Below are 18,936 nucleotides of genomic sequence, written 5' to 3'. Positions count from 1 at the left end.
GAAACAGATAAAAAATGAATGAAAAAATAGCATATTGGAGATCTGTGGAAGAATAGGTAAAGGCATAACATCTGCATAGTTGGAATACCAAAAAGAAGAGAAGAATAATGCAAAAGAAATATCAGAAATAATAATGACCAACAACTCTTCAAAATTAATGAGAGACATCAAACCAGAGATTAAGGAAGTTAAAACAACACCAAGTAAGATAACAAATGCACACACACAAGCATACCTTTTAGCATATTGTTTTCCAACTTAGAAAACCAATGACAGAAAAATTCAAAAGAAATTGGTACCAGGAGGAAGTACTATCACTTGGAAACAAGTCTAAGGATGATGGCCAACTTCTTCTCAAAAACTATGCAAGTTAGAAGAGAATGGAGTAAACAATTTAAAGTGCTGGAAAAAAAAAAACTCATAGTTCAGTATCCACCAAAATTTTCCTTTAAGATAGAAGAGGATATGAAAACTTAAACAAAAACAATAAATGCACCACCAGGCTATCCTCCCTCAAATAAATGTTAAGGTTTTTAGGCAGAAGGCAAGAAGTATATCAGAAAATTAGTTCTACAAAAGGAGAGAAAGAGGGTCTACAAGGAATAAATGAAAATAAAACATAATCTTTTATTTTTCTTATTCTTATTTGATGTAAAAGGTAATTATTTAAAAGCAATAAAATGAAGATATAGTTGGTTATTACAACATCTAAATAAATAAAATGAAAGGTAACAGTTTTACAAGAGACAGAAGGAAGAATTGGGGACTATTTTTAAATAGCGTACCTGTACTATAGCTTCTGCTTTTTTTTTTTTTTTTGAGACGGAGTCTAGCTCTGTCGCCCAGGCTGAAGTGCAGTGGTGTGATATCAGCTCACTGCAAGCTCTGCCTCCCGGGTTCATGCCATTCTCCTGCCTCACCTTCCTGAGCAGCTGAGACTACAGGCACCCACCACCATGCCCAGCTAATTTTTGTATTTTTAGTAGAGATGGGGTTTCACCATGCTAGTCAGGAGTATCTGTACTATAGAATCATCATACTCCTACTTGAAGGTATACATAAACTAGTTTATATGTGTATGTATATATATAAATATATATATGCATATACACTAGATATTTAAACTAATATTTAACTAAATATATATATTTCAACTAAATCTTTAAACTAAATATAGAGAGATAGATAGATAGATAGATAGATAGATAGATAGATAGATAGATGTATATAATTAGTAGGGTAACCACTACTCAGCAATCTTTCTAACTTATTCTAGGGAGCCAGAATGACCCTAATACAAAAAACAAAACAAACAAACAAGCAAACAACAAAATAGGTATCACAAGAAGAAAAAATGACAGATCAATACATTTTATTAACTTAAACATAAAAATATTGGCCGGGCGCGGTGGCTCAAGCCTGTAATCCCAGCACTTTGGGAGGCCGAGACTGGCGGATCACAAGGTCAGGAGATCGAGACCATCCTGGCTAACACGGTGAAACCCCGTCTCTACTAAAAATTACAAAAAATTAGCCGGGCGTGTAGTCCGAGCTACTCGGGAGGCTGAGGCAGGAGAATGGCGTGAACCCGGGAGGCAGAGCTTGCAGTGAGCTGAGATCCGGCCACTGCACTCCAGCCTGGGAGACAGAGCGAGACTCCGTCTCAAAAAAAAAAATATTTAAAATAAATATTAAAAAGTTTACATTCCATGACTAAATGATAGTCTACTCATGTAAAACTTAATAATTTCAGCATTTGAAACAAATCAATGTAACCTACTGTATCAATAGACTAAAGATCAAACGTCGTATGATCTTACGAATTGATTTATATAAGCATTTAGCAAAATTTCACACCCATTCAAGACAAAAATTCAGACTGTATGACTACTCTTTGACTTCCTGGAAAAGGTAATATGACACATAAGATGAACAGATCAGTGCTTGTTAGGGTTTGATGCAGGTAGGGGGAACATACATACATGAAAGTTAGGGCATCTTTTAGGGTGCTGTGAAATATTCAATATTATGCTGGTGGTATTATTATGCGTTTGTCAAAAGCATAGAACTTCATGGCACAAATATTAAACCTTAATATAATCACATATATACACACACACCTATGTGTGTTGACACACACACATATATAAACTTAAAAGTAAATATTTTTAAAGTTTTCTTGTGTATATATAGATACACATATCTATATATACATATATATACATACATATATATATATTCTTTTTAGTAGAAAATTGATGAACCCCAAGAAACTGTGATAAAACAAAATTATAAGTCTATAAAATAGTCTTGCTGAAAAGGGGTGGGAAAATGTGCTGACCTCAGTAACTTTGAAAATAGTGGAATCTGTGAAACAAAAGAAAAAAGAAACTGCACAACACAGTTTGTTTGATTTGTAAAAAAGTTGTGTGCATCTCTCCCCAATTCCCTGGCTATTTCTCTACAAAAGTATCTTAAATTGGCCCGGTGCGGTGGCTCATGCATGTAATCCCAGCACTTTGGGAGGCTGAGGAGGGCAGATCACGAGGTCAGTAGTTCTAGACCAGCCTGGCCAACATGATGAAATCCCATCTCTACTAAAAATACAAAAACTAACTAGAGGTGGTGGTGCATGCCTGTAGCGACTTGGGAGGCTGAGGCAGGAGAATCGAAAGTACCTTAAATTTTATTTAAATTGTTACTTTTTATATCATTATATAACTCATATGAGGATAAATGGGTGATTAATATTTTTATTTTTTATATAAAATGGATGATTCATCATTTCTAGATGCTTTGTTTATAATGTATCTATCATTAATTCACCCAAACTTTTTTTAGCAGTGCAAATCCCCTCTGAATAAATTAAATATGTTAGACAGATGTTTGTTTATATTTCTCTACCCTTCCTTTCTTCCTTCCTTCCTTCCTTGCTTTCTTTCCCTTCTTTTCTATGTCTTCCTGTACAAATCCACTGCTGCTCTCAAGGATTTTTGCAATTCTCTCATACTGTCACTTTCTTTCATCATTATATCAGGAATTGTCTTTTCTTCATTTCAGGGTTAGTTTCACACTCCCTGCAATGCCTCTTCTTTGATGTGTTTCTTAGTTACGTAAAAACATATATTTTGGTAAATTCCTGAGAAAGAGTGTATGGGGGTTAAAAGATTTTGGAAACTTTTCATTATTTTTTATAATTAAGGAGATCTTTATTCTCTTTTAACTCTCAATCAATAATGTGTAAAAAATGATGTCACTTTGCAGCATTTCTCCATTGTCTCTTACTTTCTAGAATTACAAGAACATATTTGATGTTATACAAAATTCTATATGTTTTCTCCTCACTTTTTGTATTACAGCACCATAGAAAAACAGAACAAAAAAGGTATAGATATATTGAAAGAGATTTTTTTATGAGGCATGAACTTAACACAATTATGGAGGCTGAGAAGTTAAAAGGACAAATTCATAATATAAATATGGTATGAGCTAACCACATTGAATGATGTTTTGTCACAGTCATTTGAACTAGAGCAACTCCATCTTGAATAAGATCTGGGTAAAATGAGGCTGAGACCTACTGGGGTGCATTCTAATTCATAGGATTAATAGGAGGTCTGCACAAGATACAGGTCATAAAGATCTTGCTGATGAAACAGGCTGCAGTAAAGAAGCTGGCTAAAACCCATCAATTCATGCTAAGAGACACTCCCACCAACACAATGACAGTTTATATATGCCATGGCAAGGTCAGGAAGTTAAGCTATACAGTCTAAAAAGGGAAAGAATCCACAGTTCTAATAATTGCCTACTCTTTTCCTGTAAGATTCATGAATAGGCTGGGTGTGGTGGCTCATGCCTACAATCCCAGTACTCTGGGAGGCCGAAGAGGGTGCATTACCTGAGGTCAGGAGTTCGAGACCAGCCTAGCCAACATGGTGAAACCCTGTCTCTACTAAAAATACAAAAATTAACTGGGCATGGTGGTACATGCCTGTAATCCCAGCTACTCCAGAGACTGAGGCAGGAGAATCTCCTGAACGTGGGAGGCGGAGGGTGTGGTGAGCTGAGATCACACCACTGCACTCCAGCCTGGGTGACAGAGCAAGACTCTGTCACACACACACACACACACACAAACACACACACACGAAAAGAAAAGAAAAGAAAAGAAAGGAAAAGAAAAGAAGAAAATTTATCATCCAACTTTTGTTTAGCATATAATCAGGAAATAATTATAAAAATGGGCAACCAGCAGCCCTGGTAGCTGTTCTGCCTTTGGAGTAGCCATTCTTTTATTCTGTTACTTTCTGAATAAACTTGCTTTCACTTTACTCTGTGGACTTGCCCTGAATTTTTTCTTGCTTGAGATCCAAAAACACTCTGTTGGGGTCTGGTTTAAGACCCCTTTCTGTTAAAAATTTTACTGCTCAATTAATCACACAGATTACAGATTTACTTATACAATATTCACTTTTTAAAGTAAATATAAAATGTGTATATATTAATATTTAATATTTAAATGTGATATTTAAAATAATTATAACAATTATTTTATTTATCTTCTTTAATATATTTTTGCAAAGTCAAGAACTTAAAAATAGATAAGACAAATAATAAATTTTAAGTGGACATTAAAAAAACTAGGTGTTCAAATGGCAAAAAAGTATTTTCTAGTTTATTTTATAATGTGGACTCATATTAACTTAAAAGTTACATATTTTATATCTTAAGAGTTCATGACTGTACTGTCAAGAAAAAAGTTAAGGATGGAGTAATCTTGTTTACTCACTAAGTTTACACATCATAACAAAAATAATAATGAAAGCTTAACACTAACTTTACAAACTACCCAATGCATAAGGTCAAGCATTCATGCGTGACTTGCTTTCGTTTGGAGGCTATTTTAAACCTCAAGATTTTATTTTGTATTTATCCTATTTGAATCTGATACTTTGCATTTTCAGATAAATATTGCATACTATGATTTTATGCTTTCACTTGTAAAGAATTCCTCTTTTCAATTTAAAGACAATTGGGTAAGATATCCAAATTCATAATTAGACACTTCATGTGTGTATGTGTGTGTATATATATGTATATAGGTATATACATACATATATATCTCCAAATTTGTTAGTCATTATTTTATAATATTTAATTTAGTAGTAATATTTAAAGAGATAAAAGTATTTTAGGATTACCTAATCCATAGCATCTGAACTACGGAATATGAATAATGACCAAATTATGTAACAACACCAATTTTATCTAACTTATTTTAATACCTTAACATATTTTTGAAGTTTCACAAAATAACATTTGTGGAAAGAATATTCCAAATGCGCACTTTTTGTTTATAACTGTAGGTTTGTTCCTTTCATATGTTAACAATTTAATTACGTGTCTTCTATGTCTAATTAATTATATATTACAAGTTGAGTTTATAATCATTTATTTATAAAATAGCTGCAAAATAATAAGTTCCATAGCAATTTTATAGTAATACATAGAAAGATATTTACATGGAGTGTTTGCTTTAAATACATTGAATGTTGTTGTGTATACTTCCATGGCTATATTTTTACACATTATTTTTCCCTAATGACATATTACAAATCTCTTAGTTAGTTGACCTTTTGTCACTTCCAAAATATTAAATTTTCTTTCAGCTTATGATTTACATAATTTCATATTTAGTCACAATATGTCAGTATGAATTCCTTCTTGGCACTAATACTAGGCTAAATTCCTTGTTTAGTACTGCATTTTGTCAAGAAAGAGTTAGTAAGACAAAAAAAGTTGCTATAAAATTTAGTAGGTATCATTTCAATTTTTCCACAGAAAAATTTTACTGTAACATTTGCAATCTTTTTCTAACCTAAATGAAAAAAGAAAAGTTTCCAAATAGTTACTTTATAGATAATAATAATAATAATAATAATAATAATAATAATAATAATAATAGAAATCTAACGGGCTTGAGAGTGATTGAATAGTCATCATTTTTACTTGCGGTTACTGTCTCCTGGTGTTGCTCTCTACTTTTACATCTGCTGCATATTAATTAGCCACTTGTTTCCTGGGTTTTTATCAAATTGAATGGACGAGAATGGGATAATTGCTTTCCTCCAAGAGTGGTAATGCCATCTATTAGCAAGATTAGAATCACACATAAATATATTATAACAATAAAGACAAAGAGATATCAATAGAGACTTTACTGCTACCAGAATTAGGTGTAGACATGCATTATCACATTGATTTGTTTTCAATTCCCTAACATTTCTTTAAGAAGAATTTAAATGAGTGTAATACACAAAACCTTTTTCAGGCGTGAAGCTAATAATTCAATGCAGTGGCAAATGGACTCTTTTCACATTTGATTGAATTTTTCTTAGGGATTTCTAAATAAGTAAATAAAGTTACACCTAATTGCAAGACATACAGTTTGAATTATTGCCAATTCTTGAATGAGTAACTTTTTTTGTTTTTGAGACGGAATCTTTCTCTGTCGCCAGGCTGGAGTGCAGTGGCGCGATCTTGGCTCACTGCAACCTCTGCCTGCCAGGGTCAAGCGATTCTCCTGCCTCAGCCTCCCAAGTAGCTGGGACTACAGGTACGTGCCACCACGCCCAGCTAATTTTTGTATTTTTAGTAGAGACGGGGTTTCACCATGTTGGCCAGTCTGGTCTCCATCTCTTGAGCTCGTGATCCCCCCGCCTCAGCCTCCCAAAGTGTTGGGATTACAGGCGTGAGTCACCGCGCCCGGCTGAGTAACTCTTTTCAGAAGCACATAGGTGTTTGAACACCTATTAATTAACACTTAGCATCCTTTAATTTATATATTATTGTTAGTTCCTGTTTAGTTTTATCAAGCAATCTGTTAAGGTAAGACCCCCTTTTTAAAAAAGATATGAATAAATAATTTCAAACATGTTAAATAAATTTTCCTGTTTTCCTTTATTCCAATAATAGATATCATTACAGCATAACAAACTGCTTTGATCATCATAATGTATTCATCTCTTCTGTTTTGGCATTATGAAAATAAATATTTGAATTTTGTAGAATGCATGTGATTAATGTCTTTGTTATTTTCACACAATGAGTTCATTATTTGTTCCATTCAATCTTTGTTCATGAAAATATAAAGGAATGATTCATATTGTGCTAAGATGTTAATAATATAATAATTTGATTTCTTTTAAAATATAAGAAATCTGGCTAAATTATTATTTGACGGTGGCAATACATTTCAGAACTAATATGGATAATATGCAAAAACAAAAAGTAAAAAAAAATCTTAAAGATGCAAACATTTGTAATACTAAATTTTCTAACCAGGATAATCAATGGAGGAGACATAAAATGTACACATTAGAATTTTTCGTTTATATGGTATAATTTAGCTCACCAAGAATCCATTCATTATTTATTCAGTAATTTATATATCTTTATACACTATAGTTAAAACAGGCACAATGGATAATGCCAACTTCTATATCACGAGTTAAATACAATGGAAATTAAAAGCTACAAACTTCTCTTATGTTCGTTCTTACTCATGAAAGAAGATTCCTAAGATTACTTACATTTAAGAAGCATAGAAGCATCTGAGAAGAGTGAAGCCAGAGTTTTTATAAAATGTATGTTCTTAAGAAACATCATGGCCACTTTCCAAGTTTTATTTTACTCATTAATGAGTGTGTATATGTATGTGTCTGTGTTTTATAAAATTGTATTAGGCGTGCAGGTTAATGTATCCAACACCACAGTCAAGTTAGAATAAGTTTCATTAAAACAAGGATCCCTCCTGTTGCTCTATAAGAGATGCACACTCCTCCCTTCCCTCCTTCTTTCTTAATGCTGAACACTCTAATATAGTCTCGTCTTAAAAATTTAGCCTTTTTGAAAATATTATATAAATCATATCATATGTGTATAAGGAAAATAAATCTTGGGACCTTAAAATCACTAAGCCGTGAGAAAAGTCAAACTGACAACTATGAAAGGCAAACCTGCTTCCCATTTTATTCCTAAACAAGATTGCTACAAAGGTAAGCTGTACACCTCCCTCACAATTTGCTCACAGAAAATTCCTTGTGGACAAAGGACAGACAGAACTCAGAATCATCCCTCTGAGGCTCACCTGAGACAAATGCATATATGATTACTTCCTCTGCCTATTGTTTATGTAAAAATGCAGATTCATGGAGCCAGACTAAATTGTGTATTCAGTGGAAGACTGATCAATGACTCAAAAGAATGCCACCTTTACTTTCTTATCTACTTCTAACCTGGAAACTCCAACTTTGAGTTGTCCTCGCCTTTCTAGACCGGAACAAAGTACATGTTACACATACTGATTGATGTCTCATGTCTCCCTAAAATGTATAATAGCAAACTGTACCACTGACCATCCTGGGCACATGCCATTAGGACCTCCTGAGGCTGTGTCACAGGCACATTCTTAACCTTGGCAAAATAAACTTTCTAAATTGACTGAGATCTGTCTCAGATATTTTGTGTTAACATATGAAACCATTTAGAATTGCCTTTTTTACTTGGTTTAAATCTTAGAGATTCATCCAATTTTTATTTTACATTAATGATTTGTTTAATTTCTGAGTAATATCGTCTGGTATAAATGTAGTGCATTTCTTTAGTCATTAACTCATTGAAGGACATCTGTGTTGGTTCCAGTTTTGAGTTATAAACATTCATATACAGGTTTTTATGTGAACATGTCTTTCCCTTTTTCTGTGATAATATCAAAAGTTAAATTTGTAGATCTTATGGTAGTTTCATGTTGAGGTTTTTAAAAAGAGTCCAACTGTTTTGCAGAGTGCAGTACCCGTTTAATATTCCCACTGGCAATGCTTGAATGACCTATTCTCTTCCCATCCTCTCCAAGATTTAATGGTTTCACTATTCTTTTTTTTTAAAGCCATTCTGACAGTTGTGTAGTGTGTCAAATTATGCCTCAGTTGACAGATGTAATGAACTTCCTGTGGTTCACATGTTGAAAGCAATACCAAGGGGCTGTAGCAAGGTGAGGGAGTAGCCACACTCTGTGTGTCCTTGGCAAATGTTGCAAAATGTATTTTTCTCCAACCAGGTCAGAAACAGTTCGAGAAAACAATGTCAAAAACAATTACAGCTGGTAATTTCCCAACTAACCACCAACAGACTACCTGCAAACAGCCAATTAAGAGAGACTGGTGATTTGGCGTTTAAAGGTCTTCTAATCAAGCCTCTATCACTCCCCTAGCTCTCCCCCTCTTCTTTATGATCTCTAACTCTTCAACCTGCTCCTCCTCAGAGTACCCTTTCAGTGTTACACTGAAGGCTTCTTGTCCTCAGTCTGCAATCTGAAGTTTGCTTTGGAAAATAAAGTTCTTCTTTTGCTTCCACTGATTTCATTGATCTTTTATTAAGAAATGGTATTAAATGGGAGCATCCCCTGACCCCCTCGCAAGATGTGCAGTAGGGGTGTGGCTCATCTGTTTGGCCACTGTGGGCTCCAACACTTTATGGGAGAAAGAGCATGCAGATGGACAGGTGCAGGAGACACGGCAAGTGCTTTTGGGCTCGGGCACCATGGTAGCATCTAGCGGGGGAGTCTGAGGTTCCCAGAACCCCAGTGGGCATGCTACAGTGCTCTTTTAACTCTGCCACCCACAGATGGCTTAAGCGTTAATCATTTCAGTGCCCTCTTGGGACCTGAGTTCTTGTCTGGCGTCCAGGAAAAATCAGATCACACAGACAATTTGAAGGATGGTAAACATGGGGAATTTTACTGCCAGATAGAGGTGGCTCTCATCGGGATGAATGGGGAGCTGAAAAGGGGATGGACTAAGATGATCTTCCCCTGGAGTTCCGTCATCCCACAGCCATTGTTCCCTCTGACCATCCCCAGCTGAACTCCTCTTGATATTCAGAAGCTCTTTCTCTGCTGTGCTGCTCTGCCACCCTTCTGTTCCTCTGCTCCTGTTTATCTGCCCATGGAGCCTGAGGTTTGGGGATTATATGGGTATAGGATAGAAGGGCTTGACAGGCCAATAGGCAACATTTGGCACCAAAACAAGAATGCCTGTTCCCATTTAGCGCCCTGGGTTTCCAGACTTGGGAATGGGACCTTTGCCAGGGAACCGCCCTCTTCTACCTAGTATCTCTCTGACTTCTCTCTGTACCAGTATTTCAGTTTGGTTTTAATTCACATTCCTTTTATGGTGAAGGATGTTATACATATTTTCATGTGCTTATTTGCCAATTGTGTATTCTCAGTGTAATATGTGTTTATATCTTTTTTCCATTTTTAACTGTAATGATTGTTTTTCACTATTGAGTTTTGAAGTTCTTTATATATTGTATATATTAGTTCTTGTCAGATTTGGTACATATTTTCTCTCAATTTTCACCTTGTCTTTTCATCTTACTTAGGGGATCTTTTGCAGAGCAAAAGTTGAAAGTTTTGATGAGGCTCAGTTCACCAATTTTTTTATTTTATGAATTATACGTTTCATGTCAAGTTTAACAACTTCTTTCCTAACTTTGACCCAAAGATTATCTATCATTTCCTTTTTATAGTTTTGTATCTTACATTTAAGTCTGTGAACCATATTAAATTAATTTTTTGTGCAAGGTATAAAGTTTTTGCCAATGTTTATTTTCTGGCCTATAGATATATAATGCTATAGAATTTTTAGTTGAAAGGCTACTCTTCAACCACTAATTATTTTACACAGTGTCAAAAATCAGTTAGGCATGTTTGTATGAGTCTATTTTGGGAGATTACCATTCTCTTTTATTGACATATTATATCTTTCCCCCTGTTAACACCACACAGTCTTAATTAATATAGCTAAATAATTATAGTAATACTGATGAGTAGTGATTCGTCTAACCTTTAGTCTCCTTTTTCAAAATTGTAGCTATTGTAATGCTTTTATGCTTCTATAATGTTACAGAATGTTTCTGTCTTCTCAAAATTCAGGTATTGAAGCCCTAATTTCAAATATAGTGGTATTTGAAGGTGGAGGTTTAAAGAAATTTTGAGGTTTAGATTAGGTCATGAGAGAGGAGCTCCAAGATGAGGTAGTCTCCTCATAAGAATAAGAGAATAAATCAGAGCTCTTTCTTTTGCTGCCGTATGATTACACAGTGAGAGGGCAACCATCTGCAAGCCAGGAAGAGAGCCTGTTCTATCTGAATGTATACGTCTTTCCAAAATTCATATGTTGGAACTTAAACTCCGTGGTGATAGTATCAAAATGTGGGGCTTTTGGGTGGTAATTAGGGCATAAGGGCCTAATTATTTGGTCATGAGGGCCTAATTATTTCATTTTTCATGGAATTAATACCTTTCAAAAAAAAAAAATGGAAGGAACTAACCCTTTTGCCTTTCCTATTTCCATGATGTGAAGATGCAGCCACGATGTGTCATCTTGGAAGGAGAGAGTGAATCCTCACCAGACCCTGAATCTATTGATGCCTTGCTATTTGATGTCCCAGCTTCCAGAGTGTCAGAAATAAACTTCTATTATTTATAAATTACCCAGTGTGTGGTATTTTGTATAGCAACACAAATAGACTAAAACAGAAATTGCCACTGAGAAGTGGGGTGTTGCTATAACAAATACTGAAATATGTGAAGGTGGCCTGGGGTCTGGGTAACTCAACTATTAGAAGGTGGAACATAAAGCACTATTCTGGTGTGAGCTTGGAAGAGCTGTAGAGAGAACCTTAATCTTCTTAAAAATAGTGTAAGTAGTCTTGAACAGAATGTTAGTAGAAATATGGACAGTAAAGGCCATTTTGATGAGATTTTAGATAGAAATGGGAACTACATTACTGAAAACTGAGAGAAAAGTCATTGTGGTTATAGAGTGGCTGAATTTTGTTCTTGACCTAGAGCTTTGTGGAAGGTAGAAGTAAAAATTGATGAACTAGGATATTTGGCAGAAGAAATCTCTAAGCAGTGTTCAGGGAGCTTCATAGCCTTGCTTGATTTTTTTTTTTTTTTTTGGTAGTAAAACAAATTAAGGCAGAAACAAACTATGGTGGAATTTGTAATCAAGGGGGAAATAGTAAAGATTTGGAAAATTTCCAGCCTGGTCAGATGATAAAGGATAAAAACCTGTGTTCAGGAGCAAATACCAAAGGTGTGGCCAAACAAATGTTTGGTGAGATTAGTATGGCTATCAGGAAGCCAGATGCTATTCATCAAGACAATGGAAGAATAATTTTCAGATGGCAATTCCATCACAGACCCAGAGTGCCAGTAATCTGCAGGCAGAATCTATTCAAAGGAGGGCCTCAGGGTGTTCATGGAAACTTGGGGCTCGCTGCCCCATACCACCTCAATCTTCTGCTCCCTTAATTCCCATGCATCACTACTTGGCCACCCCAGTTGTGGCTCAAATGGTTCCAGCCTCAATTTGGGCCATTGTCCATCCAGAAGTCACAAATGGTAACTTTGGCAGCATCTGCATAGTGCTAATTCAGCAGGTGCACAGAGTGTAAGAGCTGTGGAGGCATGAATACCTTAATCTAGATTTCAAAGGAAGCCTTGGAGATCCTCAGGACCCAGGCAGAGAACTGACACAGAGACACAGTCACTGCAAAGATTCCATTCACACTAGGGAAATGTCCAGTGAAGGCATACAGTTTGGCCCACCAAAGAGAGTGCCCACTAGCACAATGACCAGTAGAGCCATGGGTTTAGGGCCACCCCAGACAACCCCTACTAGTGAGGGAGAAGAAAAGGAAAAAATAGTTAGGTAGACAGCTAAGGCTAGTCTTCAGAGAGGCAGTCCGCCCAAAAAATCACAGCTATAGGCAACTATAGAACAGCCTGGGGAAAAGCCAGACTGCATCTGTGAGATAAGGATGCAAGGTCCAGCATAGAGGTCTTTTGTTCTTTGTGTGAGTAAAAGTCTCCCAGAAAAAATTTTCTCCCCTTTTCAAGCATGTACAGGGTGGGCTCTGTGGGAACTTGCACAGGGAGGAGGTGGGGACATCCCTAAAACAAACCCATAGTTATACAAACAAAAACTGCTTTATGTGCCCACAACTACATAAGTAAGGTGAATTACGCAGACAACTTTACAGATAAGAGAAGTTATCCAAACAGCTACAGAGATGAAAGGAGTTTCCTATAAAAGCTTTTCAATTTGACTGAAAAATGGCAACCAACTCAGGCTCCCCTCTCTTCTGAGGAGAGCTTTTATCTTTAGCTTATTAAACGTTTGCTCCAACCTCATCCTTTGCATCCACAATCCTTAATTTTCTTGGATGTGAGACAACAAATCTTGGATAACACTTTAGCCATTGTGGTCATTGACCCTGACCTGTTTCACTAGAGCATGCTTAATGAAGTCCTAGAGACAGAGTTGCCTCTGAGACACCAAAAGAGTAGAGCCACCAGTGTTCAAAACCAGCCTGGGAGAGTCACAAGCACTTCAACCTCTGAAAGCTACTGTTCGGGTTACACCCAGTGAAGCCATGGAGGCAGGATCAACTAGGATCTCAGGGGCCCAAACTCTGTCTCAATGTGTCTGGAGGGTGAGACGAGGAGTCAAAGAACATTTTTCTTCCACCTGAAGATTTAATGTTAGTTGCTTTGTTAGATTTTGGAGTTACTGGGGATCTATTACCCCTTTATTCTTTCCTGATTCTCCATTTTGGAATAGGGATGTCTATTCTATTCCTGTCCCACCCATCATATTTTGGAAGCACATAACTTTTTTGATTTCTTAGACTCATAAATGGAAAGGAGAATTGCCTCAGGATGAATCATACCTTGAGTCTCACCCATATCTGATTTAGATGATATTAAGATCATACTTCATAATTAGTCTTTAAAGTTGATGCTGGAATGAGTAAATAAATTTGGGGATATTGGAATAGAACGAATGTATGCTGTATGTGAAACAGTCACAGATTTTATGGGCCAGGGAACAACATATGTGTTCCTCCAAAATTTCTATGTTGGAACATAAACCACAAAGTGATGGTATTAGCTGGGACCTTTGGGTGGTAATTGGGTCATAAATGGGATTAATGTTTTTATAAAGGGACTGGAGGGAACAAACAAGAACACTTTGCCCTTCTACCTTCCACCATGTGAGCACACAGCAAACAGGTACCATCTTTGAAGCATAGAGTGAGCCCTCATTAAACGTTTAATGTGCCTACGCCTTGATCTTGGACTTCCCAGCCTCCAGAACTGCAGAAATAAATTTCTATTATTTGTAAATTACCCACTTTCTGGTAACTTGTTATTACCATGAAGGAACCCAGTAGTGAATAAGAATGACTCTTGGGAGCAGAAATCTTTCTCATGTTTATTATCTTTTATTTATTGTTTTATTTTTATTTTTTGAGACAGAGTCTCACTCTGTCACCCAGGCTGGAGTACAGTGGTATGATCTCAGCTCACTGCAACCTCTGCCACCCAGGTTCAAACAATTCTCATGCTTCATTCTCCCACTAGTTGGGATTACAGGTGAGCACCACCACACCCAGCTAGTTTGTTTGTTTTTGGAGAGATGGGATTTCACCCTGTTGGCCAGGCTAGTCTGGAATTCCTGGCCTCAAATGATCCGCCCTCCTTGGCCTCCCAAATTGCTAGAATTACAGGTGTGAACCATGTGCCCAGCCATGTTTTTATCTTAGGCAGATAGTATTCAGTTTTTTATTATTATGATATTAGATGTAGGGTTTTTGAGAAGTTTCTTAACAAGTTAAGGATATACACCACTCTCCCTACATTTCTGAGCATTTTTATCATAAATGTGTGTCAGATTTTGCTATGGTTTCTGTATCAATTTATATGATCATTTGTTTTTTCTTCTTAAGCCTGTTGATACTGTAGGTTACATAGATTTCCAAATATTAAAACACCTTTGAATATCTGCAATAAATTCCACTTGATGATGGTGTACAATTCATTAAATAGATTGCTGGGTTTGATGTGCTGTTGTTAACTTGTTGAAGAATTTTGAGTTTAAATTCATAGACAATATTAATTATTAGTGTTTTTAAAACTATATTTTCTACTTTCAGTATCAGGGTAATTCTGATCTTATGTAGAGTTTAAAAATATTTCCTTCTTTTATATTTTTCTGAAAGATATAGTGTAAAATTGGTGTTAATTAGTTTTAAGAAATCTATTAGATTATTGTGTGATTGGAGATTTTAAGCTATAAATTCAAATTCTTTAATGTTAATAAGACTTCAGATTATGCATTTTATCTTCGTGTCACTTTGACTGTGATTATTGATGAATGGATCTATACATTCTAAGCTGTTGAATTTATAAGTGTAAGGCTTTTTCTAGTATTGTAATATTACCCTTTAACGGCTGCAGGATCTCTATGATATACATTATCCACTTTCAGTTCTGATATTGGTGATTTGTTTCTTTACCCTTTTTATTTATTAATCTTTTGCTGAACCTTTATCAATTTTATTGATTTTTTTGAGGAAACAAACTTATTTCACTGCTTTTCTCTGTTGTTTAACTGTTTCCAAATTCATTGATTTCAGTTCTTGTCTTCTTATTTGTCTTTTCTGCTTGCTTTAAGAGTACTTTGCTTTCCTCATTTCTTGAGCTAGGAATTTTGATTATTTATGTTAGACATTTCTATTCCTAATTAAGTGTTTTGTGTTATAAATTATCTTCTCAGCATAATTCAGATGCATTGCACATGTGCTACATATTTTATTTAACTTTCATTCAGATATATGTACTTTTATTTACTTAAAATATTCCTTTTGTCTCTTTTTATTAATAAATGTTTTATGTAATTTCCAAGTAATTCGAGACATTTTTTATCTTTCTATAATTGATCACATCTATTTGATTTTGTTATGGTCATAGAACATATTCTATGTGTACTCCATTACTTTAAGTATGTTTATGTTTATTTTACAGGCTATGATTTAGAACCCATTGGTTGATTGGATTCAGATAATGCTGTTGATTTTCTCTCTATCATGTCTATCAGTTGCTGAGAGAAGGACAATTATGCTCCCAATAATAACTGTGGAAAAGTCTATGCTCCTTTCAGCTTCATATATTTTGAGACTCTGCTATTTGGAGCATATCTATTTAGAATTACGGTTTTTTGGTGAATTCACCCTTTTATCACAATGTAATGTCCATCTTTGCATCTAGTAATTTTATTTGCTCTTAGTCTACTTTATCTTGCATTATTATACACATCCCTCCTTATATAAATTAATGTTTGCATGGTCAGTATTTTTCCATTATTTTACTTTCTTTATTATTATTAATTATTATTATTATTATTATTATTATTATTTTGAGACAAAGTCTTACTCTCCTAGACTGGAGCTTCATGGCATGATCTTGGCTCACTGCAACCTCCACCTCCCGAGTTCAAGCAATTCTCATTCCTCAGCTTCCCAACTAGCTAGGATTACAGGTGCACACCACCATGCCCAGCTAATTTTTATGTTTTTAGTAGAGATGGGGTTTCTCCACGTTGGCCAGGCTGGTCTCAAACTCCTGACCTCAAGTGATCCACCAGCCATGGCTGCCCAAAGTGCTGGGATTACAGGTGTGAGTCACTGTGCCTGGTCCCATTCTTTTACTTTCAAGTTACCTATGTCATTGAATTTGAAATAAGTTTCTGGGAAATAGTTTTGTTGCTGGGTCATTTAGGAAAAAAAATTTCTGCAAGTATTTGTTATTGGTATATTATAATATTTATATTTCCACATTTTAGATAATTATTGGTAAGTTAGAGCTCAAGTCTGGCATTTTTTTTGGGTTTTGTTTGTTTTCTCTATGTCCAGTAGATAGTGATAAGACACATATTTTAATATCCAGAGAATCACTAATAAAGCTATATAACTTTTATATCCTAAAAAAATCATTAATAAAGATAAATTCTTAAAAATGTCCAGGTAGCTCACAGAAGGGCAATAAAAATGAAACAGAAGAATGAGGAAAATGTGATGCAATGTAATCAGCAAAGAGGGTTCGGCTGCTTGAACTTGTAGAATAAAGTCGAAATAACAAGAGTGAGGTGTGATAAAAAGAGAGCAAACTTTGTTAAATGCTAGCAAGATTGGAGAATGGGTGGAATTCTTTCCAAAACTTATCACTTTCCAATGCACTTACTTCTTAAATCATGTGGAAGATTCATAAGACCCCATTATACACACACACACACACACACACACACACACACACATATATAGGAATATACGAATTTTTAAGGAGAATGCATGAATTTTTAAGGAGAAGGGTTAGTAATGCAGGAAAGACAGCAGGGCTAAAATGTGTGAGCACATCATCAGGTGGTATGAACTGCTTTGACCGTTTGTTGTGAATTATTGTTCTATCTGGTGAAGCAGCTGGTGCCATCATGGCCTCAACCAGGTTACAAATCAATAGCAGTCAATTTTACAGTCAGTCTCTAGCAGGGAGTGATTCCTGACCTTGGAGTAATCTTTTACTGGAAAGGAATTCCAGAGGTGTATGGTCAGTATCATGATTCTGTTCCTGAAGCTTCTAAGGAAATATATGACCAGATAAGTGAGCATGATGTGTGCTTAACAAGCATTAAAGTAAATAAATGTGCATAAGGCATGGGAGTATAAAGTGGGAAAGGCAAGGGAGTGAAGCACACACTCAGACTACATTTCAAGACAAAAGAAAACACATTTGTAGTTTGTCTCAAAGCTACATCTTCAAACTGGGGAGAGGGGAGGAAAAATTTTTTAGGCTGTAAAACACTTTGTAGTTTATCCCATAGCTACATCTGAAAACTGGAGAGAAAGTAGGAAAGGAAAAACCATGATTTAAAATGTGCTTTGAAGCTAAGCTGCTTGGTTAAAAAAATAATACTTTACCTCTGTGGTCTTCCACCAAAAATACATCCCTTCATTCTAACCATGAGATACACTTCAGACAAATCCTGACTGAAGAACTTTCTACAAAATACCTAACCAGTACCCCTCAAAACTATGAAGTTCTTTAAAGAATAAAAAGGAAAAGTCCAAAAAGATGTCACAACCAACAAAAGCCTAAGGTGATATGATGAGTAAATACAATGTGGTATCTCGGATGAGATCTTGGAACAGAAAAAGACATCAAATAAGGAAATCTGAATAAATTATACACTTCACTTGATAATAATTTATGAATAAGATTTCATTAGTTGCCAGGCATAGTGGCTCAAACCTGTGGTCACGACGCTTTTCAAGGCCAACTCGGACAGATTTCTTGAGCCCAGGAGTGTGAGACCAGCCTGGGCAACATAGTGAAACCCCATGTCTACAAAAATACAAAAATTAGCTGGACATGGTGACACACGCATGTGGTCCCAGTTACTTGGAATACTGAGTTTAGAGAGTCATTTGAGTCTGAGAGGTAGGAGCTACAGTGAGCCGAGATTATACCGCTGCACTCCAGGCCATGTGACAGACTGAGTTCTTGTCTAAAAGAAAAAAACAAAATAATGCACTATGGTACCATAGAAGTGTAAGATATTAATGCTTGGAGAAACTGGGTGTTGGGTATATGAAATCCTTGTGTACTACCATAAAACTTTTTCTGTAAATATAAAAATGTTCTGAAAATAAACTTTAGATGAATTTTTAAAAAGTTTCTTTTGATTGTAATATGGAGAATGAATTACAGCCTATATAGGGTGGAGACAGGAATTAGGATGCTGTTGCAGTAATTCATGTGCCAGATGATATGACATTTTCCAGAAAAATGTCAATAAGGATGAAGGGCTGTTAAACATTTTCCAAAATATTTAGGAACTAGAGTAAAAATGACTAATTATTGACCTGGGTATAATAGCACAATGTCAAGGAGGCGAGGATTATATAAGTTTTGGTGACAGTAAATAGTGATAACATCATTGGATATATCAAACAGGAAGAGAA

This window comes from Colobus angolensis, unplaced genomic scaffold, assembly GCF_000951035.1.
Source record: "Colobus angolensis palliatus isolate OR3802 unplaced genomic scaffold, Cang.pa_1.0 Scaffold189, whole genome shotgun sequence".
NCBI lineage: Eukaryota > Metazoa > Chordata > Mammalia > Primates > Cercopithecidae > Colobus > Colobus angolensis.
The sequence above is the reverse complement of the archived record's forward strand: the minus strand, read 5'-3'. Positions refer to the sequence as shown.